Source organism: Electrona antarctica, assembly GCF_951216825.1.
Source record: "Electrona antarctica genome assembly, chromosome: 9".
NCBI lineage: Eukaryota > Metazoa > Chordata > Actinopteri > Myctophiformes > Myctophidae > Electrona > Electrona antarctica.
Genome location: NC_136790.1, coordinates 15007958 through 15031872, shown reverse-complemented (window position 1 = coordinate 15031872; position 23915 = coordinate 15007958). Strand labels below are relative to the sequence as shown.

The 23915-nt window shown below is 45.2% G+C and overlaps 1 pseudogene across 1 annotated transcript; it reads left to right on the top strand.

Annotated features, from left to right (window-relative positions):
* The first annotated feature begins 794 nt into the window (after positions 1-794).
* On the top strand, positions 795-21222 carry LOC306929843 (inter-alpha-trypsin inhibitor heavy chain H3-like; annotated as a pseudogene). The gene is made up of 18 exons: positions 795-800; positions 2072-2215; positions 2461-2565; positions 4413-4575; positions 5055-5165; positions 6366-6494; positions 7645-7710; positions 8510-8675; positions 10153-10278; positions 11650-11831; positions 14425-14597; positions 14678-14817; positions 14965-15131; positions 16194-16307; positions 16816-17000; positions 20013-20185; positions 20571-20682; positions 21201-21222. The product of its transcript is annotated as an inter-alpha-trypsin inhibitor heavy chain H3-like (transcript).
* The last annotated feature ends 2693 nt before the right edge of the window (positions 21223-23915 follow it).

Here is a 23915-nt window from a genome sequence, read left to right as displayed (position 1 = left end):
CTACATCGAGACATTGTGAGCTTGTAGATCGGCTATTTGAACTATTTTAAAAGGTTTTTTAAAATAGTAAAAAAATAGCAAATTAGTTTAGGGACAAGGGTTAAGGGGTGGCGCAAGATATACCCCTTTATGTTTCTGCAATAAACAATAATGATCTTTGTTGTATTTGTCATGCCACCTACGTATGTGTGAATGTGACATTTGAGCATACGCCATTAGCAGAATCGCTAATGGCAATAAATTAAATTGTATAATTTCCCATCCCTATGGTCATCTGTACTGGACTGCACAGTAGTGTACATGCTAGGGCATTCACTTCTAGTCATTTTTACTAGTTGACTAGTTGCCTAGTTGTTTAACCACCTATTATGTTTAAAAGAAGGAAAAAAACAACCCTTTTTTTTTTTTTTATATTTGTACATTTAAAAACTGTGTACATTGGTGACTATAACTATAATCTACCTGATCTTGAGGCCTACATAACATTTTTTTCTTATCAACTAGTCAACTAGTACCAACAAGGTCGACTAGTGGATTTACTAGTCGACTAGTTGCTTAATGCCCTTTTTCTTTCTCTCCTCTGTGTATGAATAGCGTATAAAGTGAATTGCATCGGTTCGTACCCTGTATCTTAATTCACCTTTTCATCTATGTGAATTCTAGGAGACAGTGCACCCCACCAGGTTACTTAAGGTATAGTTAAAATGACATTATTTCCACACACAAAATCCTTCGTTTCACCGAATAACATTATGATCATCTTTTTGTTATTGCAGAAAATAAGTACAAACGACATGGAGGTAAGAAACAATAACGCTTCTTTCAGTCTGTTAATGAAGAAATGTAAAATACAACTTGTCATTAAGACTAGCCTGACATCGAAATAAAAAAAATAAGTCTTCTGAAAGAATATATATTCAAAGATTTGTGCCGCATTTTCACGATTGAAAAAAATAGCAGACCTACAAGCTCGTAGCTTGCCACTCGGTGGCGCGCTATGAGCTTGTACATCTGCTATTTTTCAATAGCTAAAGTATAACATAATGCTTAGTTAAAACACCAAAAGGGGTTCCCGCCAAAAAAAAACTAGCCTGACTCTCCAAAAGGAGCGATTCACTGTCGCTGTAGATGCACTGTAACTGTAACTGAATGTTTTTCATGGGAGCAAAAATGCTTATAGTTTTCCAATGACACCAATGGTAAATGGTGCATTTCTATAGCGCCTTTATCCAAGGCGCTTTACATAGATTGTGCATCAATTCACCCATTCACACATACATTCAAACACCGATGGCGGCGGAAACCATGTTGCAAGGCACCAACCAGCACATCAGGAGCAATTAGGGGTTCAGAGTCTTGCTCAAGGACACTTCGACACTAACTCTGGGGGAGCCCACGGGTTCGAACTGGCAACCTTGCGGTTACCATCCGGCCAAGGCAGCACTGTGTATGCCTTGATCCCGCCTCTAGCTGCCGCTGATTGGCCAGGCCGTTTTGTGGCCGGAGCATCAAGTCTGCCTGAGAGTTCCCAGATGGGAGCAGGAGGGGGGAACCCAGTGTACTCTCTGCTGCCCCATCTGGCGGAGTCAGGTTACCCCTGACCCACCGCCGCCCCAATAAGCCTATCTCACAGAATTTCCCCGCCCCCCTTAATACGCCCCCTTTCGGGGTTAGTGGTGATAGCGTGACGTCACTCCATAGACGCTACATGTTAACAGAGGTAATTTAATAAGTCTACAACTTTTGTTTTCTCAAGGTAAGGTTTGTTCTATGTGTTCGAGCTGATTTACCATCTTGTTTGCTTCATAATATTGGTCTGTCACATTTTTACATTAGAAAATGTACTTAGATTCTCCAGAGAAAAAAACGTGTAAATGCTAATGTTAAAGACACCAATATTTACCGGAAGTGGGCGTGGAAAGCGGGCTGTGAGATAGGCCTATTAGAGGCAGCTAGCACCTGAAATGCTGTTTCATGTCCGCAAGATAAGTGGAGAATGTCGAATGTCAACTGACACTTTTTGAGCTGTATCAACACCCCCCCCCCCCCCCTCTCTCTCTCTCTCTCTCAGGTGGAGCTGGACAGTGTTACAGTGGACTGTACCGTAGCATTTCGTTTCGCTCACACCGTCATGACCTCCACTGCTCTGAACAAGGCCAACTCCTCACAGGAAATATTCTTTGAGATGGAGCTCCTTCATCACCAACTTCAGCATGTCAGTATAGTGCCTGCATCTCTCTGTCTCTTCTCACAGCGTGTGTGTGTGTGTGTGTGTGTGTGTGTGTGTGTGTGTGTGTGTGTGTGTGTACCCCCCTGTATGTCTGCCTCTCTATCCCCCTGACCATTTTCACCACAAAGTTCCAAAGCACAGTCATACGTGCCTGCTTTTGGAATTTTAAATGACAACTATTAGTGATGAAACGCCTTGTTGCGTTCTAACTCTCCCTGTTTGCTTTTCAGGGAAATTGATAATCAGATGTACGTTGGGGAGGTGAAAGAGAAGAAGAAAGCCAGGAAGCAGTATGAGAAAGCTGTCTCATCAGGAGAGACTGCTGGACTGGTCAAGTAAGTCTCGGGGCAGTGTCGTTTTTGGCAGCAAATTTCTATTTTAGTTTAGTCATCATAGTCTTTGGAATGAAACTTCATTTAGTTTTATAGTCACATTTTAGTCACCTGAAATGTTTTAGTGTTTTAGTCTAGTTTTAGTCGACTAAATGTCATGTGATTTTAGTCGACTAAATCTGCAGTTGATTTAGTCGACTAAAGTGTATTATGGCGGGCCTTAATGCCGTCGTAATGGCTGATTTTACACTTGCTGAAAATAGCCGATCTACAAGCTGACAACGCACTGACAACGCACTGACAACGCACTGACAACGCACTGACAACGCGTGACGCTTTGTGAGCTTGTAGATCTGCTATTTTCAGCATGCAACCAAGAGTGAAATGACTTGTACTGGATCTCTTGTCCACTAGTTTTTATTTGTTGACGAAAGTGTCAATATATTTAGTCTTAGTTTTAGTCATCATAGCTTAGTTTTCATTTAGTTTCCACTTAGTTTTCGTTAGTGAAAAAAGGTAGTCGACGAACATTTTTCGTCTTAGTTTTTAGTCTACGAAATCAACACCGTCTCTAGGGCATGTTACTGGGCAGTAAGTAGTACAGTAGCTATAGCAGACGACGACATTGTCCTAGTCTTGGATACAGCAGAGAAGGGAAGGGAACTCCTACTGTCAGTCGAAATGGAGTGCAGGAAGAATGATACGAATGGCACTACTGTAGGTGTCAGATGGATGGATCACATCAGAAATGTGGTCCTCTGTGGGGACCTACCACGGGTCACCTACAAGGTCAGAGAGAGAGAATGGATGAGGCTGGCCGGGCACTGCGTCAGGCACCCGGAACTAGTGGCAAGCAAACTGACACTGTGGGAGCCAACCCAAGGGCACAGCCAGGGAAGGCCATCGATATTGTCCTTTTCTTTTTGCTGAGGTTTGCGTGATCTGCGCAAAAGGACAGTTAACCCATTTTGGGCGGGAACCCCTTTTGGTGTTTTAAACATGTTATAATTTAGCTATTGAAAAATAGCAGATCTACAAGCTCATAGCGCGCCACCGAGTGGCGCGCTTACGAGCTTGTAGGTCTGCTATTTTTGAAAAATCGTGAAAATATTTATTTCAGAAAACTGGAGGATTTAGAAGGATTTTTTAAAATTTTGAGGTCAGGCCTAAATGGGTCAAAAGATAAGGGACAATATCGGTGGCACCCAACTGTACTGTAGATGCAGAGCAGCAGCAGAGCCATAACAACATTGCAGAGCTCAAGACCCTGATGCTAGACACACTTACTTACTTTACTTTACTTTATTTGTTTATTTGGACAGGACAGTGCATATTAATGGACGTCACATGGACGTAAATACACCGGATATAGCACAGTTGCTAATTTTCATCCGCAGTCCTCACAAGAAACACTCTCGCACTCTCGCATTGCTTCACATGTATACATACATATTCCCAATCATTCTTTTACTGCGGTCTCTAAAGTGCAATACCTCCCGCTTTAAGAATAGCACTTATCCCGAGGCTGTGCGCCTCCTGAATGCTGACCCTCTTTTCACTCGCACTTTACAGCGCGAAGCTGCTTTGTAAAACGATGAACTGCGATGAATTGCTATTTATTTATTCAACATGAATTGTAACGTCTTGCATTCTTCTTATTTATTGGTCCCCCTCATATGATGTTTGTACTTTTGTATCTTGTTCTACTGTCTGAATATGTGACGTGAATATGTGTCTTTTTGTATGTCTGTTTTTAGTGCACTGAAACAAATTCCAATCAACTCTGTTGACATGGCAATAAAGTCTTGAATCTTGAATCTTAATCATTGTTTGGTTTGCCTGTGTTCTAGGGCCTCTGGAAGAAAAATGGAGAAGTTCTCTGTGTCAGTAAACATCGCTGCCAACAGCAGCGTGAAATTCATTCTGACCTACGAGGAGCTTCTGGACAGGAAACTAGGTCAGTATGAGATCCTGATCCGGGTCAAACCCAAGCAGCTTGTCCGCAACTTTCAGGTGGATCTCCATGCATGCAGTATGTTCACATCACACACTGCTTAAAGGACCACTTCACCACTTTTCAACCCATCTTCATATAATAGGTCCTCACTAATAATCATGATAAAATACCACCATTCTTTTCTACTCAGTCTGTGTCTCATAGGAGGGCTGTTCGGAAACCCGTCCACCAGTGACATCATCGTTAGGCAGATTTTTTTTAAACAAGATGTTTTTTACTAAAATGTTTAGATTTTTATCATCGATAGGAATCGTTAGGAATTCCAAGGTAATGGTGCGTTCGCACGGGCAGATGAGACGATGCAGTAGGAGTTGATTTGGACACAAATGAAGTAGACAGAAATGGTGACAGAAATGTATGACTGTGAGCATTAGTGAGGACCAAACATATTCAAGTTGAAAATGGCTGAAATGGTCCTATAATTAAAGGCCAATCTCACTTTGTGTGTATTATGCTTGTGTCTAACTTTGCACAGATTGTAGCAGATATCTACGAGCCACAGGGTATTGCATATGTTGATGCCTATGGAACCTTCTTATCCAATGAGCTGCTCCCTCTGGTGGAGAAAACAGTCACAGACAAAAAGGTAAGGGGGATAAAAATGGTTCTGCATTCTCATACATTTTGGGTGGGAACCCCTTTTGGTGTTTTAAGAATTATGTTATGCTTTAGCGATTGAAAAATAGCACATCTACAAGCTCATAGTGCGGCACCGAGTGCCGTGTTATGAGCTTGTAGGTCTGCTATTTTTCTTTGCTTCTGGGGAGGTCCCTGGATCAACATATTTTCAGATGGGGGTCGGCGGCCAATTACATATAATTTTGGGTTCCTTGACTTTTGAGCACCACTGATATAGAAACATAGGTATTTCAGAAAACTGTCATGATTTAGAAATGATTTAAATTTCGACGTCAGGCCTAAATGGGTTAACTGTCAAGACCCCTCCCAAGCAGGGGTCATCAATGTCCATACACAGACAAATGTGTCTGTGACAAGACTTGGCCTCATCTGTGGCAAATTCTACATTTTGTTTTTACACACCATTAATGTTCTTACAGTACGTATTTTGATCATAAGTCAATTATACAGTATATGTCAGTCTCCAGATTTTCTTCAGAATATGTATGACAATGATACACTATATGGCCCTTTAGGAGTCACTAGGACAGCGGTTCTCAGACATTTTATTTCCAAGCACCCCCATAAGTCTCTGATTTCATCTCTCAAATGTATCTTTGTGTATCTTCTACCTATATACCCTGTTGAATAACATCATACCTCATTACTCATTACTGACCAACTATCCTGATGACCATCAGAGCAGGCCGTGTAACTTCTAGGACGTTTAAACAAAAAACTGCAGTGTGCCTTGGATTTGTTGAAGGAAACCTGCTGTTTACAATCTCGCTTGAGAATGAATAATTTATTCCAGCGCACCTGTATGTGACAACACACATATAAGACCATCCATTTTGTACACTCTCAGAGTAAAATAAATAATTTTACGATCTAAATTGGGGTCTCAGAGATAGAAATGCCTTTTCATGGGGGTCCGTAGACTAATGCACGTCAAACTGGGGGTACTTGAAATTAAACGAGTTGAGAATCACTGCTAGAGCCAAAAAAACCTTCTCTTATGGGGGTCCCTGGCATATATCTTCCAATGGGGGTCCGTGGGGCTAATTATAGTGTCAATTTGGGGATCCTTGACATGAAACAGTTTGGGAACCCCTGTTCCAGTAGACATGTCAGATGTATTGTGCAAAGTATTGTATACTTCTTTCAGGCACACATCTCGTTCTCGCCGACGCCGGAGCAGCAGAGGAAGTGTCCGGGCTGTGATGGAACTCTGATCGACGGAGATTTCATCATCAAGTACGATGTGAACCGGGCCACGAGCCTAGGGGACGTTCAGGTCAGTACGATGTGAACCGGGCCACGAGCCTAGGGGACGTACAGGTCAGTACGATGTGAACCGGGCCACGAGCCTAGGGGACGTTCAGGTCAGTAGGATGTGAACCGGGCCACGAGCCTAGGGGACGTTCAGGTCAGTAGGATGTGAACCGGGCCACGAGCCTATAGGGGAAGTTCAGGTCAGTAGGATGTGAACCGGGCCACGAGCCTAGGGGACGTTCAGGTCAGTAGGATGTGAACCGGGCCACGAGCCTAGGGGACGTCCAGGTCAGTAGGATGTGAACCGGGCCACGAGCCTAGGGGACATACAGGTCAGTAGGATGTGAACCGGGCCACGAGCCTAGGGGACATACAGGTCAGTATAGGATGTGAACCGGGCCACGAGCCTAGGGGACATACAGGTCAGTAGGATGTGAACCGGGCCACGAGCCTAGGGGACGTTCAGGTCAGTAGGATGTGAACCGGGCCACGAGCCTAGGGGACGTTCAGGTCAGTAGGATGTGAACCGGGCCACGAGCCTATAGGGGACGTCCAGGTCAGTAGGATGTGAACCGGGCCACGAGCTTAGGGGACGTACAGGTCAGTAGGATGTGAACCGGGCCACAAGCCTATAGGGGATGTTCAGGTCAGCGGCCTTTTCTATTGTATCTATTTTCAACCCATCTTTCTTTTTCCTGATGCAATTTTGATTGCAATTGTTTTTATTCTGTGTTATTCTTTGTTTTGCCCTGGTGTATGAAAGGTGCTGTGTATTATAAATGAAGCCTTCAACAAAAGGGTTGTCCTTAAAATGTTTCTGCAAACTATTTAATAGAGACTTTACTGTTTAACTCTGATCACATACAGGTTGCAGAGTTCTTTACTGTTTAACTCTGATCACATACAGGTTGCAGAGTTCTTTACTATTTAACTCTGATCACATACAGGTTGCAGAGTTCTTTACTGTTTAACTCTGATCACATACAGGTTGTTCAGTTCTTGACTGAAATGAAATGTCCCCATTCAACATAACGAACATTCCTAACGCAAAGCATGTCCTGCAACTCTAGCAATTAATGCAGCAAAGCTGTTGACCAAAAATGGCTACTGTTCTCCCTTCCATCACTGCTTTCTGAGTATACAGTACGATTGCCTTTTTCCCCCCCCCTCAGATTGTGAATGGATACTTCGTCCACTCCTTTGCACCTCCCGACTTACCCAGAGTTCCAAAGAACGTGGTGTGTGTGAGAGTGTGTGTGTGTGTGTGTGTGTGTGTGTGTGTGTGTGTGTGTGTGTGTGTGTGTGTGTGTGTGTGTGTGTGTGTGTGTGTGTGTGTGTGTGAGAGAGAGTAAGGCCCGACTCACACCTTTACAACAGACTGATGTATGCTTGTTGTATGAGATGTATAGCTGATGCAAGCTCGCAATGCATTTCCAATGGGAGTCACATGGTTTGACACAACATTTGTGTTGTATGAGGGGGAGGGGGGCAGTCAAAACACAGCCGAAAGCCATACAACACAACTGTTGTGTCAAACCATGTGACTCCCATTGGAAATGCATTGCGAGCTTGCATCAGCTATACATCTCATACAACAAGCATGCATCAATGTTGTATGCTAGAGTAGGCCACTGACCAGCTCAGTGGCCTTGTGGTTAGAGTGTCCGCCCTGAAACTGGGAGGTCGGGGTTCGATCCCCGGCCGGGTCATACCAAAGACTGTAAAAAATGGGACCCAATGCCACCCTGCTTGACACTCAGCATCAATGGGTTGGATTGGGGGTCAAATCTACTAATCAAATGATTCCCGAGCGCGGCACGGCTGCAGCTCACCGCTCCTTGGCTGTGGCTCACCGCTCCAAGAGATGGGTCAAATGCGGAGAACAAATTTCACTGCGGTAACGTGTGTGACAAATCGTACGACTTTGACTTTGATGTAAAGGTGTGAGTCGGGCCAAAGATGTCTACAGTATTTTATGTGGGCTACGGTGTTGTTTATGCATGACCTCTGATCTTGTTGCCTGCCTGTGCACTGCAGACTCGTGAGGCTTTGGTGGCCATTCTCCAGGACCTGCATGAGGACGACTACTTTGCCATCATCCCGTTTTCTCATTGGGTTTTACCCTGGAAAGAATCTCTTATTAAGGCCAGCAAGGACAACGTGGCTGAAGCCCTGACATGGGTGGCCAGTAGGATACGTGAAAGTATGTGTAAGTATCATAATACATTGGGGGTGTTTTCAGCGAGCCCACGCAGTTTCTGCAGGATCTGCTTTTCTAGTTAAATATCTAGTCTTCCCCTTCCAGTTACCAGTGGTGGAACGTAACTAAGTACATTTACGTAAGTACTGTACTTAAGTACAATTTTGAGGTATTTGTACTTTACTTGAGTATTTCCAATTTCCAGTACTTTTACTTCTACTCCACTACATCTCAGAGCCACAATTTGTACTTTTACTTCACTAAAATTATTTGAATTATTACTAGTTACTTTGGCGATTTTACCACTTCAACACTATACATTTCGGCCATTTGAAAATAGCCGATCTACAAGCTCACAAATTAGATTGAGAGCTTGTAGATCTGCTATTTTCAATAGATTTTCTACACATTTTGAACTTGTGAAATGGGACATTCTGCAATATGAATACTTTTTGATGCCGATACTTTTGTACTTAAAGGTGTAGTGAAATGAAAAATACGTTTTTCACACTTTTAGACCATCTCCGTGGTCATCATATGGGCATACCTAACAATGGATGCCAAAAAAATGGGAAAATTCACATTTTTTTGTGTTTTTATATCAAACGTCCATAAAAAAATATTTTGTATTACTTCCTGAAAACGTGCTGCGTGATGACGTGTTGAGGCCCACAGCGATAAAAGCCAATAAAAATGAAGCTCACCCGTTTAATTCCCCATATCTCTGCATCCGTCCAAACAGGCAAACACAGCTGCTACTGATTACAGAAATCCTCCGTTTTTATTCCCATTCAAGATAACATCCAGAGAGTGTATTACTCGGTTTCAACTTAATCATCACGCTAAAATATGTATCTGAAAACAGTATAGGGTAGAAATAAGCCACATAACAGTAAACTGGTACAGCTGTCCGTCTATCTGAATTGTAAACAAACACACAGCATGCGCTGGTATAGCATAGCTACCGACACTAGCTACCGTCCCATCGCCTGAAGGGATGCGACACTCTGATTGGTTCAGAAACTTCAGACCGGTGTTTCAACTTGAAACCGTTTGAAACTTCAAAATAAAATGTCCACCATTTCCGTTGCATTACACCTTTAAGTAAAACAATTGAGTACTTTTTCCCTAGCCTGGCTAATAAGCCAGACTAATATCACACAACACTGTCGCGGTATATTAGTCTGGGCTGGCTCCACTTGGATTTCATTTCCCGGGGGGCGGGTTCAAACATTTTCTCTTTGACGCAATTGGTCAGAGCTACTGTCAGTCAAAGGTCTCAAGCATTGAACGTCACTGTACCAAAGCCCGCCCATATTGCATACCGTGTCCCGATTGGCCCGACCTGTTCTCGGTTGTAGGAAAGAGGCGTGCTACTGAGCCTCGCCAGACCCTAATCCGCTGGCAGGCAATTTTTTTTTTGCCAACGGCTGATTCGGTCTGGTTTATTAACCAGGCTACTTTTTCCCACCAATGCCAGTTACAAATCTCAACGGTGCAACAATGCGTGCTGTAAACATGCTGCTGAAGGACAGGCAAGACAACGTCCTCCCAGAACGGAGTTTCGACATGATTATCTTAATGACAGACGGGATGCCGAGAACAGGTGCGTTCAACTTCTGATTTAACTAATTTAGTTGGCGCTGTGACAACGCTGAGGCCTCATTCACACGTATCAAACACCAATCACGCAAATGTTTGGTCGTTTTTTTTGTTTTCTTGGGCCACCACAATGCTTTTCCAATGGGAGTCACATGGTTTGATCAAACAGTTTTGTTTGATGAGGGGGGAGGGGCAGAAGACCACCAGCAATCAGCAATCAAACAAAAATGTTTGGTCAATCCATGTGACTCCCATTGGAAAAGCATTGTGGTGGCCCAAAAAAACTACCAAACATTTGCTTGATTGGTGTTTGATATGTGTGAATGAGGCCTTACTCTTGAACCCGTGCTGTGTGTGCTTTTGCATGTAAGCTATTATTGACGTGTTGATTTTAACATAATTTGCAAATTATGTGGGAGCTAACCTCCTGTAATCTATTCTGAGAAATGTTTGTGGTGCTGTCAGTGAAGGGAAAGGTACCATTGTACAGTACTACAAATACAGTTGGAGGCCATCGATATTGTCCTTTTCTTTTTGCTGAGGTTTGCGTGATCTGCGCAAAACCCCTTTTGGTGTTTTAAACATTATGTTATAATTTAGCTATTGGAAAATAGCAGATCTACAAGCTCATAGCGCGCCACCGAGTGGCGCGCTACGAGCTTGTAGGTCTGCTATTTTTGAAAAATCGTGAAAATATTTATTTCAGAAAACTGGAGGATTTAGAAGGATTTTTTTTAAATTTTGAGGTCAGGCCTAAATGGGTCAAATGATAAGGGACAATATCGGTGGCACCCAACTGTACCATTGTACAGTACTACAAATATTTGTGGTGGTTATATTCTACATAATTATACTGTATATGTACAACATACCGTATAAAGTCTGGAAAGAGTCCAAAAACGGGCTTGCAGAATCATTCTTGGCCGGAGGTACTCGGGATACACAGGAGCTCTCCTCTCCTCACATTGTGCACCCTAGCAGAGAGGCGCGCCCACCTACTGTATGCCTTGACTTCGCCAGGACGCTGTTCAAATCTAACTTCAGGAACTGGCTACCTCCCCTCAGAAAAGAGATCTCTGGACGTCAAACTAGAAATGGAGATGACCTGGACACCCCATCATGCAGAACTGAGAGATTCAGAAAATCACCAATCCCATATATGTGCAGACTTTTAAATGATAGTGGATTTTAGATTTGAGTTTTACACCATTTGGATTTTTAGATAGGCTATTGCATTTTAGATTTGAAGTTTTATATTTGTGATCGGCAAAATAATTCAGTGTTTTTAATGGCACCTGTATTTTAAAACCTGTGATCATGCTGAAAGTTGAATAAACAATAAACAATAAACAATGTCATATTTATATATATTTAGGAGAGACGGACCTCCCAAAGATCCAAGAAAATGTCCGTAAAGCTGCTGACGGAAAGATGTCTCTCTTCTGTCTGGGATTTGGAAATGATGTGGATTACTCCTTTCTGGATGAGCTGGCCCAACAAAACAATGGACTGGCCCGCAGAATCTACGAGGCCTCCGATGCCACTTCCCAACTCCAGGTGCAGTAAGGGAGTGTGTGATATACGATTTATGATATCGTTGATGTCGGGAGGAAACCTCATAACTACATTTTTGAGGTTTTTGATCTTTTTGGCATAAATCAGTGCCATTGAACACCCTTTACGTCTGTGTGTTGTTTCGAAAATATTGAACCAATGGAAAGTAGTAAAAAGTGCTTTGGACAAAACCTCTTAACTCCATTGGACCCTCAAAATGTCTGCTAAAGCAACTAACTCCACCACCTCTCCCCCTCTCATGGAAGTAAGTGACGTGAAAAATGAATATTTTTAATTTCCTGAAAAATGAACATTTTGGAGTTATGAGGTTTCCTCCCGACAGCAGAGATATGTGACATGTGACAGGAGGACACAGCTATCAAAGTTACGTCACTGTGTAGTAGGTCAAATACAACATACAGGTAGTGAGATGCAGAATTCTGCATAATTACTACTAAGAAAAAAAGTTAATGAAATGGAATCACACACTACAGTGTTGGATGCTGCTGGCTGAATAATAGATCAACAGTTTCAGTGACACGTCAACTGGGCCCTAACAAGACCCAAATGAAAGCATTGGCCAAAAATGTTGTTGACCCCAATGCATTCATCTGGGTGTTATTGAGACTCATTTGACCTCCAAATGAGTCATATTTTTCAAAATGACTATAGGCCTATTGAATTTATACTGTGCCAGCGGACATGGCCTGCATGGTTTAATTCTAGCCAGCCCCATCTTATTGTCACAATACTGGTATACTGTACTTTCCACATCCATTGTTACATTTATGATATCATTTATGATTTATTCCATTTAGATCCAGTGATCCTTACAGCTTAGCCAAAATAGCCTAAATCTAAAGGAATGCCTTCCTTGAGCTTGATCGTCTTGCCACAAACGTTAAGCAAAATGGTAAAAACAGAGATGGATTAATTATGTTCAATCATGATCTCCGTTTTAACAAGCAACTGAATAAGGTTGTGGTTAATTCTGCAACTCACTTTATATGGAATCAGTCAGAAGTCCCTTTCCGTTCTTCAACTGGAGAAAAATGCTGCTACGACAGTTCTTACCAGGTCTTAGCATCTTTACACTGGCTGCCAGTTGATACTATATGTGACAAAATTTGACTGAGGGACTGCCATTGGACTTTTTTGAAAGCAGGGAATCATAGCTTGAAATTGACATATTGGTTGTTCAGTTTGACCCACCAGTTTTGGAGATATGGCTTATAGAGTAATGTCTTGCAGAAAACAGCGAGTTGAGAAAACAGGCTTGAAAGGTTCACTTCTGTGGACTCTAACATTACACCTAGCTGCATGTTTGGGCATTTATTTCATATTTACATGTCAATTTCAGCTCTGATACTTATTTCAGACATGCTCTAGTATGTGAAGAGTCTGCCTGTGCTATTAACTCATTTTGGAAATGTGGTAAATTATCTACCATTCACCATACAAACTTAACCACTTCGGCACCATCTGTCGTATCTGATAGACACGAGACACTCTAAATAACTCTAGTTCTACTTAACCAAAACGGGAGAGCAAGATAATTGTGAGACGCAGCAGACAGCAGAGTAGATGTTCCTTGATGTTTATTCGGAGTACACAGCATACAGCAAGGCATGGCATACCTCCGGACAGCCTGACGCCGTCCGGTGAACTGACAATTTGACACAGAAATCAACTTGCTTAAGTACAGTTTTACACAATACACATAGCTCCAGACAGCTGGCCACTGGCCACCCCCCTAGATAGGTAGAGACCCTTTGAACCATTTACCATTTGATCAACCATTCCAACAGTGACCACTTTGAACCCCTGTTTACAACACATGTAAATGTCCTTTGGGTGTTTCCCAGGAACTGAACTCAAGACAAAAGGCACAGTAAAAACAACCCCTGTCCCCAGGTGGTCCTTGAATATCAAAGACAGACGAATTGACTAGTGCAATTAAGCCAGCCAGCTAGTCTGACCAACAGGATCACCATATGCCCCAAGAACATGAGATATTGTAAGAATTATTGGTTCCTCAGATTCCACAGAAAAATAAGAAAAAAAAAAGGTTTTCTCTGGTGAAAAGCTGTAATTTGCGCGATGGCAGTCTCTCAGTCAAATCTGGTCACATATGTGTGTATGTTATACTTACAAGTAAGACGCGCGAACGCGGGAAGCGAACGCAGCTCGTAAATTGCAAAAACAACAATTAGAATAAATTACGTAATTTTTTAAGGTTTTTTTTTAAGTTAAGGTTTTTTTTAAGTTAAGTTTTTTTTAAGTTAAGTTTTTTTAACCTTTAACCTTTTTTTTCCTTTTAAAGTTTTTCCTTTTTAAGTTTTTTTTTTAAGTTAAGTTTTTTTTTAAGTTAAGTATTTTTTTAAGTTAAGTTTTTTGTGTGTGTGTGCGTGCGTGCGTGCGTGTGTGTGTGTGCGTGCGTGCGTGCATGTGTGTGTGTGTTTTTGTGTGTGATACAGCTGCGCCCTCTGGTGGTGGGCGGGTGGTGTTACAGCGTGACACACAGACACACACACAGACGTGATCTGCTGGGTCTCATAGTAAATGCTCACTGCGTTCGCAATCATTATTTTCCCAGGGTTTCTATGAGGAGGTGGCCAGTACTCTACTCTTAGAGGTGGACCTTCGTTACCCTGACAACACGGTGGATTCTCTGACCAAGAACCACTTCAACCAGCTGTTCAACGGCTCAGAGATCGTGGTGGTGACAATGACATCGACAACTTCATGGTGGAGGTGTTCGCCAAGGGGGTGAGACAGATTACTGCAGTCTCTTTAGCTGAGAAAGCACATTATAGTGAACAGATATTTACTCTCTTCCCTTTCTCTAGTCTTATGAGGACTTTCAAGTGCAGGGCCAGGCAACCGCTGTAGATTGGAACGTTATCTACCCAGAGAAGGAGTACATCTTTGGGGACTTCACAGAACGTCTGTGGGCCTACATCACCATCCGACAGCTGCTGAAGCAGAGGTCTGTTTGAATCATCTCAATCTAGCTTTTCTGTCAAGACATTGAGACTGAGAGTTTCTTACAGTGTAGGTATAGTCTATGACTAATACTGTTGAATAAAACAATATTAGCCTTCAAAATCATATTTTTATATATATTTTTTCCCAGTAAGACAAAGACTGGTACAGCAGAGGAAAAAAGCATTGCCACAGCCAATGCTCTGGAAATGTCCCTGCGGTACAACTTTGTCACTCCACTGACATCCATGGTGGTCACCAAGCCTCAGACTGAGGATGGCGAGAGTGATTCCCTCATCGCTGACAAACTGACGGAGGGTAGGGACGATGGAATGGGAAGGAAACCAAGTGTGACACTTCATTGTGGTCTTGTGCACTTGTATGAATCTGCTGTGCATCCATATACGTTGTCATCCTTATCTTATCTTTTCACTATTTATTTTCTACAGAGCAACGACAAGAGGCAGAGAGACTACTAGGTATAAAACTTTCAATTTCCACCCAAAAGACTAAGAAAGGTTTCCGCTTCATTTTTGTTTTATCTGGATGCCATTTTGTGTATTATTAACCAGGTATATCAACATAGCATACCAGCAACATCATATCAACACAGCATAAAGGATGTCCCCACTTTGTTTTGTTGCTTTCTTTTTACCCATTTTTCTCCCCAATTTAGTCCCTCCCCAAACTGTGTTGTCACTGCTGTTGTTGTGTCCTACTGACTCACCAACCAGTGAGGAGCCCCCACCGGGAGGACATAGAGTCTTCGTTCTACTCCCTGCTGACAGGTGCCGTCCCAGCCCCTATAGGATTACGTGCAGTAACAATTCTCACCCTCCCCGCCCGGCTACCCTCCTCCAAACATGGGCCAATTCATGTGTAGACAGCTAGACGGTCAACAAAGCCGGATGCACCACGGTGGATTTGAAGGGCAGCTACTTTACCACTGAACCACCCGAGCGCCTCTAGTTTAAAACACTATTGAAGCAGTTTAATCCATACATTGTCATCTTCTAATATATTTTCACTATTTATTTTCTAAAGAGAAACAACAGAGAGAGGCAGAGCTCGAGAGACTAATAGGTAAAACATTCACAATTTCCAGCACCCAACAACAGAACGAGAAAGGTTTCTGCTTCCAACGGATTCATTTTTGTTTTAATCTGGGTGCCATGGTGTTGTGTATCAACCAGGTATATCAACATCATATCGACCGAGCATACCAGCAACAACATATCAGCACAGCATACATGGAAATGCTGATCCTACATATTTTGGTAAACAGTAAACACTCAAGTGCTAACATTATAGCTCGGCTTCAGATATTGGCAGCTGACTTTGAGTGTTAAATGAGCGCTCACCTTGATGATGTCCTTTCAGTGGATGGAGATCCTCATTTCATGATAGAGCTTCCACAGAGAGACGACGCACTGTGCTTCAACATCAACGACACGCCAGGCACCATCTTCAACCTGGTCAGAGACACAACCACAGGTGATTATTAAAAAAACTCTTTGGATGCCAAGGATTAATGGTTTAATTAAATCGCCAGTGTCAGTGTTTTCAGCGTTTTTACCTTTTTTAAGAGCCACAGGCACATGTATCCACGATGTAAACAAAGCTGCATGTGGAGGCAGAGGTGACCTCTCTCATTTGAGTCCTTTCACATGGAGAAAGAAAGCAAACAAATAAACAACAGTGACCATTGGTCGACAAGCGCCCTCTAGTGGTTAACACTGCAAACTCATATTTGGCACCGAGCTTTGGAAGAAAAAGGCGAGAAAATCTTATACTTCGCACCCAAAGATTAAAATTTGATTATCTATTTGTTAAATTATTTACAAAATGTGGGCATATTGATGTACATTTGAATACTCAATACATCTCAATAGTGTTGTATTTTGTATGAGTTAAAGGATAAGTTGGGGAACCTTTAATATAGGCCTATAGTTTTTTATCTGTGCTTTGTGAGTGACTGAATCCAGTTTTGCTTCCTTTATAGGCATTTTAGTCAACGGTCAGACTATTGGAGATAAGAAAGTTGCCCCTGACGGTAAAATCAACACCTACTTTGGACGTTTCGGCATCGTTCACAAGACCCTCGGGGTGAGACTGGAGGTGACCACTGAAGACATCTCTGTGTTGCAAGATACTGTGGTCTGATAAAGCTGCCCTCAAAGGACCCAAGTAAGTTATTCGTATAACTTAAGAGTATCTTCTCACTCAATGACAGGACAATAAACACAATTATATTATATTTCACCCATTTAGACCTGAGGCCGATAAAAAAAAGGCTTCTTAAAACAGTTTTCTGAAAATGTCAGTGGTGCTCAACCATTTTCATGTCAAGGACCCCCAGAATTATCTGTATTTGGCTGCAGACCCCCATCTGAAAATATGTAGTTCCAGGGACCCCACAGAAGCAAAGATTTGAGTTAAAAACTTTCGCTCTGAAAGAATATATATTCAAAGATTTGCGCCACATTTTCACGATTTAAAAAAAATAGCAGATCTACAAGCTCATAGTGCGGCACCGAGTGCCGCTCTATGAGCTTGTAGATCTGCTATTTTCCCATAGCTAAAATGCTTAAAGCTGCTATAAGCAATAATACATTTTAAGACCTTTTTTTCCTTTTCTTTTTTTGTATTCAGACAGACAGCAATGGGTAAAACGCTCCAAAAAAAATGTCTTTGTGACACATCTAGCAATCTGCATTCAAAGATTTTCCTAGAAACTTTCTCATTGGTCGATTTGCCTGTCTGCTTCCTGATTGGTTAGTCATTGCGACCGGGTATTTTTCGACCAATGACAAAGCTTCTATAGGAACATCTTTGAATGCAGATTGCGGCCCCTAGATGTGTCACAGAGACTACATTTATTTTGGGAGCGTTCTACCCATTGCCATTGTCTGAATAAATAATAATAATTAAAAAAAGGACATTACAATTTTGACATATTATTGCTTATAGCAGCTTTAAAACACCAAAAGGGCTTCCCGTGCTGAATGGTTAAAGTTAAGACTCCCTGCTGCCCAGCCTTCCAGTGTACACCTATCACTCTGCCTTCTCCCCTGCCTCCCTCCCCTCTAGTCTCTTCCATCCAGCCCCACCGCCTCCTCCCTCCCCTCTAGTCTCTTCCATCCAGCCCCACCGCCTCCTCCCTGTCCTCTAGTCTCTTCCTTCCAGCACCACTGCCTCCTCCCTGCCCTCTAGTCTCTTCCATCCAGCCCCACCGCCTCCTCCCTGCCCTCTAGTCTCTTCCATCCAGCCCCACCGCCTCCTCCCTCCCCTCTAGTCTCTTCCATCCAGCCCCACTGCCTCCTCCCTGCCCTCTAGTCTCTTCCATCCAGCCCCACTGCCTCCTCCCTCCCCTCTAGTCTCTTCCATCCAGCCCCACTGCCTCCTCCCTGCCCTCTAGTCTCTTCCATCCAGCCCCACTGCCTCCTCCCTGCCCTCTAGTCTCTTCCATCCAGCCCCACCGTTTCCTCCCTGCCCTCTAGTCTCTTCCATCCAGCCCCACCGCCTCCTCCCTGCCCTCTAGTCTCTTCCATCCAGCCCCACCGCCTCCTCCCTGCCCTCTAGTCTCTTCCATCCAGCCCCACCGCCTCCTCCCTGCCCTCTAGTCTCTTCCATCCAGCCCCACCGTCTCCTCCCTGCCCTCTAGTCTCTTCCATCCAGCCCCACTGCCTCCTCCCTGCCCTCTAGTCTCTTCCATCCAGCCCCACTGCCTCCTCCCTGCCCTCTAGTCTCTTCCATCCAGCCCCACCGCCTCCTCCCTCCCCTCTAGTCTCTTCCATCCAGCCCCACTGCCTCCTCCCTGCCCTCTAGTCTCTTCCATCCAGCCCCACCGCCTCCTCCCTGCCCTCTAGTCTCTTCCATCCAGCCCCACTGCCTCCTCCCTGCCCTCTAGTCTCTTCCATCCAGCCCCACCGCCTCCTCCCTGCCCTCTAGTCTCTTCCATCCAGCCCCACTGCCTCCTCCCTGCCCTCTAGTCTCTTCCATCCAGCCCCACTGCCTCCTCCCTGCCCTCTAGTCTCTTCCATCCAGCCCCACCGCCTCCTCCCTCCCCTCTAGTCTCTTCCATCCAGCCCCACTGCCTCCTCCCTGCCCTCTAGTCTCTTCCATCCAGCCCCACCGCCTCCTCCCTGCCCTCTAGTCTCTTCCATCCAGCCCCACCGTTTCCTCCCTGCCCTCTAGTCTCTTCCATCCAGCCCCACCGCCTCCTCCCTGCCCTCTAGTCTCTTCCATCCAGCCCCACCGCCTCCTCCCTGCCCTCTAGTCTCTTCCATCCAGCCCCACCGCCTCCTCCCTGCCCTCTAGTCTCTTCCATCCAGCCCCACCGTCTCCTCCCTGCCCTCTAGTCTCTTCCATCCAGCCCCACTGCCTCCTCCCTGCCCTCTAGTCTCTTCCATCCAGCCCCACTGCCTCCTCCCTGCCCTCTAGTCTCTTCCATCCAGCCCCACCGCCTCCTCCCTCCCCTCTAGTCTCTTCCATCCAGCCCCACTGCCTCCTCCCTGCCCTCTAGTCTCTTCCATCCAGCCCCACCGCCTCCTCCCTGCCCTCTAGTCTCTTCCATCCAGCCCCACTGCCTCCTCCCTGCCCTCTAGTCTCTTCCATCCAGCCCCACCGCCTCCTCCCTGCCCTCTAGTCTCTTCCATCCAGCCCCACTGCCTCCTCCCTGCCCTCTAGTCTCTTCCATCCAGCCCCACTGCCTCCTCCCTGCCCTCTAGTCTCTTCCATCCAGCCCCACCGCCTCCTCCCTCCCCTCTAGTCTCTTCCATCCAGCCCCACTGCCTCCTCCCTGCCCTCTAGTCTCTTCCATCCAGCCCCACCGCCTCCTCCCTGCCCTCTAGTCTCTTCCATCCAGCCCCACTGCCTCCTCCCTGCCCTCTAGTCTCTTCCATCCAGCCCCACCGCCTCCTCCCTGCCCTCTAGTCTCTTCCATCCAGCCCCACTGCCTCCTCCCTGCCCTCTAGTCTCTTCCATCCAGCCCCACTGCCTCCTCCCTGCCCTCTAGTCTCTTCCATCCAGCCCCACCGCCTCCTCCCTGCCCTCTAGTCTCTTCAATCCAGCCCCACCGCCTCCTCCCTGCCCTCTAGTCTCTTCCATCCAGCCCCACCGCCTCCTCCCTGCCCACTTTCTTCTCCTCACTACCGTTCTTCTCTCTGCCCCCGCATGGCACCTCCTTTCCACCACCAGTATGGATCTCCTGCTGACCAAAGACCACGGCCTGATGGTCAGTCTGAAGGATTCCGTGACGTTTGTGGTCCTGCTGCACCGGGTCTGGAAGAACCACCCATACCACCAAGACTACCTGGGCTTCTACACCCTGGACAGCCATCTTCTCTCCCCGTTGGTGCACGGCCTGCTAGGTAAAGACGGAACCACACACTAGGGGGCAGCACTAGGACAGGATAGAATCTTGGATAGTAAAACTATCCTCCTCCCCATCAAATCACACCTACAGTAGGATTAGGATACAAGAAAAATATGTAAAAATAATTGGCCCCTTTATAAGTTAAGTAAATTTTCAACCCTTATTCATGTGACAGTATTATAGATTTAATGGTTAGAACTTCCCATCCAAATGCTTTCAGATGCTCAATTATTGTGCAATGGGCTATAGAGTTAACTTGCTATAGAGGGCTATAGAGTTAACTTGCTAATGTAGTTTCAGTGCAGATTAATAGAGAATAAACTGAAGTCCAGAATGACCCTTCTAAATAATAAATTACAATGGTGGGATGTGTCCTCCAGGTCAGTTTTACCATGGGGTTGAGTTTGAGGTGCGAGACCTGCGTCCAGGAGAGGTCCCTGAGAAACCTGATGCCACCATGTATGTGAAGGGACAGGAACTCAATGTGACCAGGTACACATGCATCGCGCGCGCGCACGCACACACACACACACACACACACACACACACACACACACACACACACACACACACACACACACACACACACACACACACACACACACACACACACACACACACACACGTATGTGAAGGGGCCATGGGAGCTCAATGTGACCAGGTATTCAATGCATCATTACCTCTTCCTCCAGGCTGAATGAATGTTTCTGGATCTGGTACAGAGTAGTCTCGCGTAGCCAGATAACTATTCCGGGGGCACGGTGGCACAGTTGGTAGTGCTGTCGCCTCACAGCTAGAAGGTCCTGGGTTCGATTCCCGCTCGGGGCGCTGTGGGTGCTGGCGGCGTGATTCCTCCTCCACGTCATCAGTGCCCATACCCGAGGCGGGGGTTGGCGAAAAGGCCTTTCTGTGCGGAGTTTGCATGTTCTCCCCGTGTCCCCTAGGGTAGGCACCCTCACAAAAACATGCAGTAATCCTGGTCTCTAAACAAACTGCCTCCCCCTGGCCAGCCGGGGCGCCTGTCACGTGTAGCAACTTGGACACTCAGGCAGGAAGGAAGCATGAGTTCAAGTCCGTTGCTCTCCCCATGTCCCCCATATATGGGGACTATGGGGACCTCAGAGTACATCGTGTCTGGCCGGTTTAAGACTTACTGATAAGTGTTGCAATAACAGGACTCATCCGGGTTCCACATTTACAGAACAAAATAATATTCATGATTATCATTCTTTAATTGGAACATTTATTTCGATTTTTGAGGGGCGGTAGCCCATCCAACATCTGGCTTTTGAAATGTGGACTTTTAAACGTGATGTCATGTGGCAACCAAGTCTATGTTAAACAAACATTGACGTCATGTGACGTCTTGTGGCCCCTCACTTCACAAGAGTGTGGTTTTTATTTTAGTGGGGGCTTTAATTGATTGACACAGCGAAAAGAGACAGCAAACACGAAGAGGGCATTGGTTCTCAAACGTTTACATTTCAAGGACCCCCATAACTCTCAGAGTTATACAGACCTGTAAGGCAGTGGTTCCCAAACTTTTTCATGTCAACGACCCCCAAATTGACACCCGTGGAACTCAAGGACCCCTGGGGGTCCCCGGACCGCACTTTGGGAACCACTGCTGTAAGGGAGCCCTGTCAAAGAACACAGATGGTCCCTGGATCCGACTTTGTTGTAAACCACTGTGACATGCAGCAAATATTCCAGCCAGTCAGGAATCGAACAAGGGACTTGCTGCCAGGCATTATTACCTGAGGAATGTGGAATGTGCCCTAACCATTCAGCTATTGGGTCGCCCCCGATCCACCCATTGTTTCAAGTGAATATAATGTGAATTGTAAATCAAAAATCACACCCGTGTGAACTGAGTGGTGTAAGGTAATGAAATCATGTCTGACGTAATGTGTGCAGAGAAAATGAGCATGGTTGCTATGTTCACCCTGTTCACCCGGGTGTGATTTAATTACGTCAGAAATTATTTTGAACATAGCAACCATGCTCATTTTTTCTGCACACAAAAGCCAGTTGTAGGAGTGGTTTACACCACTCAAAAATGTTGAAAGGGAATGGTTGTAGTCTGGTGTTATACCAAATAAAAAAAGACTGTCTGTAACAATAATTGGAGTGTCTGTGTGTGGGCTACAACGGAAATGTTCATGTGTTTTGGAAACCACCAGCAGCATGAGGTCATTGCACCTTCTTCAGCTCAGCTCTGACTCAGCCTGGGCACACTTGAACTTCCATGCGCGGCCAAAAGAAGCTGTCTTTTGCGTCATTTCCGGGTTTTTAGACAGCTGGTGGATGGAAATGAAGCTCCACCCACACGGCAGAATGCCGCTGGGGCAAGCTTTTACGGGAATCTGGCCGACGCGGCAACCTGCCGTGTGGGTGGAGCTTACAGGGACTGTGTAGCATGGGGCTCTGTACTGAGGAAAGTGACTGTGTAGCATGGGGCTCTTTCTGAGGAAAGTGACTGTGTAGCATGGGGCTCTGTACTGAGGAAAGTGACTGTGTAGCATGGGGCTCTGTACTGAGGAAAGTGACTGTGTAGCATGGGGCTCTGTACTGAGGAAAGTGACTGTGTAGCATGGGGCTCTTACTGAGGAAAGTGACTGTGTAGCATGGGGCTCTGTACTGAGGAAAGTGACTGTGTAGCATGGGGCTCTGTACTGAGGAAAGTGACTGTGTAGCATGGGGCTCTGTACTGAGGAAAGTGACTGTGTAGCATGGGGCTCTGTACTGAGGAAAGTGACTGTGTAGCATGGGGCTCTGTACTGAGGAAAGTGACTGTGTAGCATGGGGCTCTGTACTGAGGAAAGTGACTGTGTAGCATGGGGCTCTTACTGAGGAAAGTGACTGTGTAGCATAAGGGCTCTGTACTGAGGAAAGTGACTGTGTAGCATGGGGCTCTTACTGAGGAAAGTGACTGTGTAGCATGGGGCTCTGTACTGAGGAAAGTGACTGTGTAGCATGGGGCTCTGTACTGAGGAAAGTGACTGTGTAGCATGGGGCTCTGTACTGAGGAAAGTGACTGTGTAGCATGGGGCTCTGTACTGAGGAAAGTGACTGTGTAGCATGGGGCTCTTACTGAGGAAAGTGACTGTGTAGCATGGGGCTCTTACTGAGGAAAGTGACTGTGTAGCATGGGGCTCTTACTGAGGAAAGTGACTGTGTAGCATAAGGGCTCTGTACTGAGGAAAGTGACTGTGTAGCATGGGGCTCTCTACTGAGGAAAGTGACTGTGTAGCATTGGGCTCTGTACTGAGGAAAGTGACTGTGTAGCATGGGGCTCTGTACTGAGGAAAGTGACTGTGTAGCATGGGGCTCTGTACTGAGGAAAGTGACTGTGTAGCATGGGGCTCTTACTGAGGAAAGTGACTGTGTAGCATGGGGCTCTTACTGAGGAAAGTGACTGTGTAGCATAAGGGCTCTGTACTGAGGAAAGTGACTGTGTAGCATGGGGCTCTTACTGAGGAAAGTGACTGTGTAGCATGGGGCTCTGTGCTGAGGAAAGTGACTGTGTAGCATGGGGCTCTTTCTGAGGAAAGTGACTGTGTAGCATGGGGCTCTGTACTGAGGAGAGTGACTGTGTAGCATGGGGCTCTTACTGAGGAGAGTGACTGTGTAGCATGGGGCTCTTACTGAGGAGAGTGCTTTTGCTAACTGGGGACAACATTTTTATATTATATTGAAATTAGATAAGATTTTACTGTATGTTG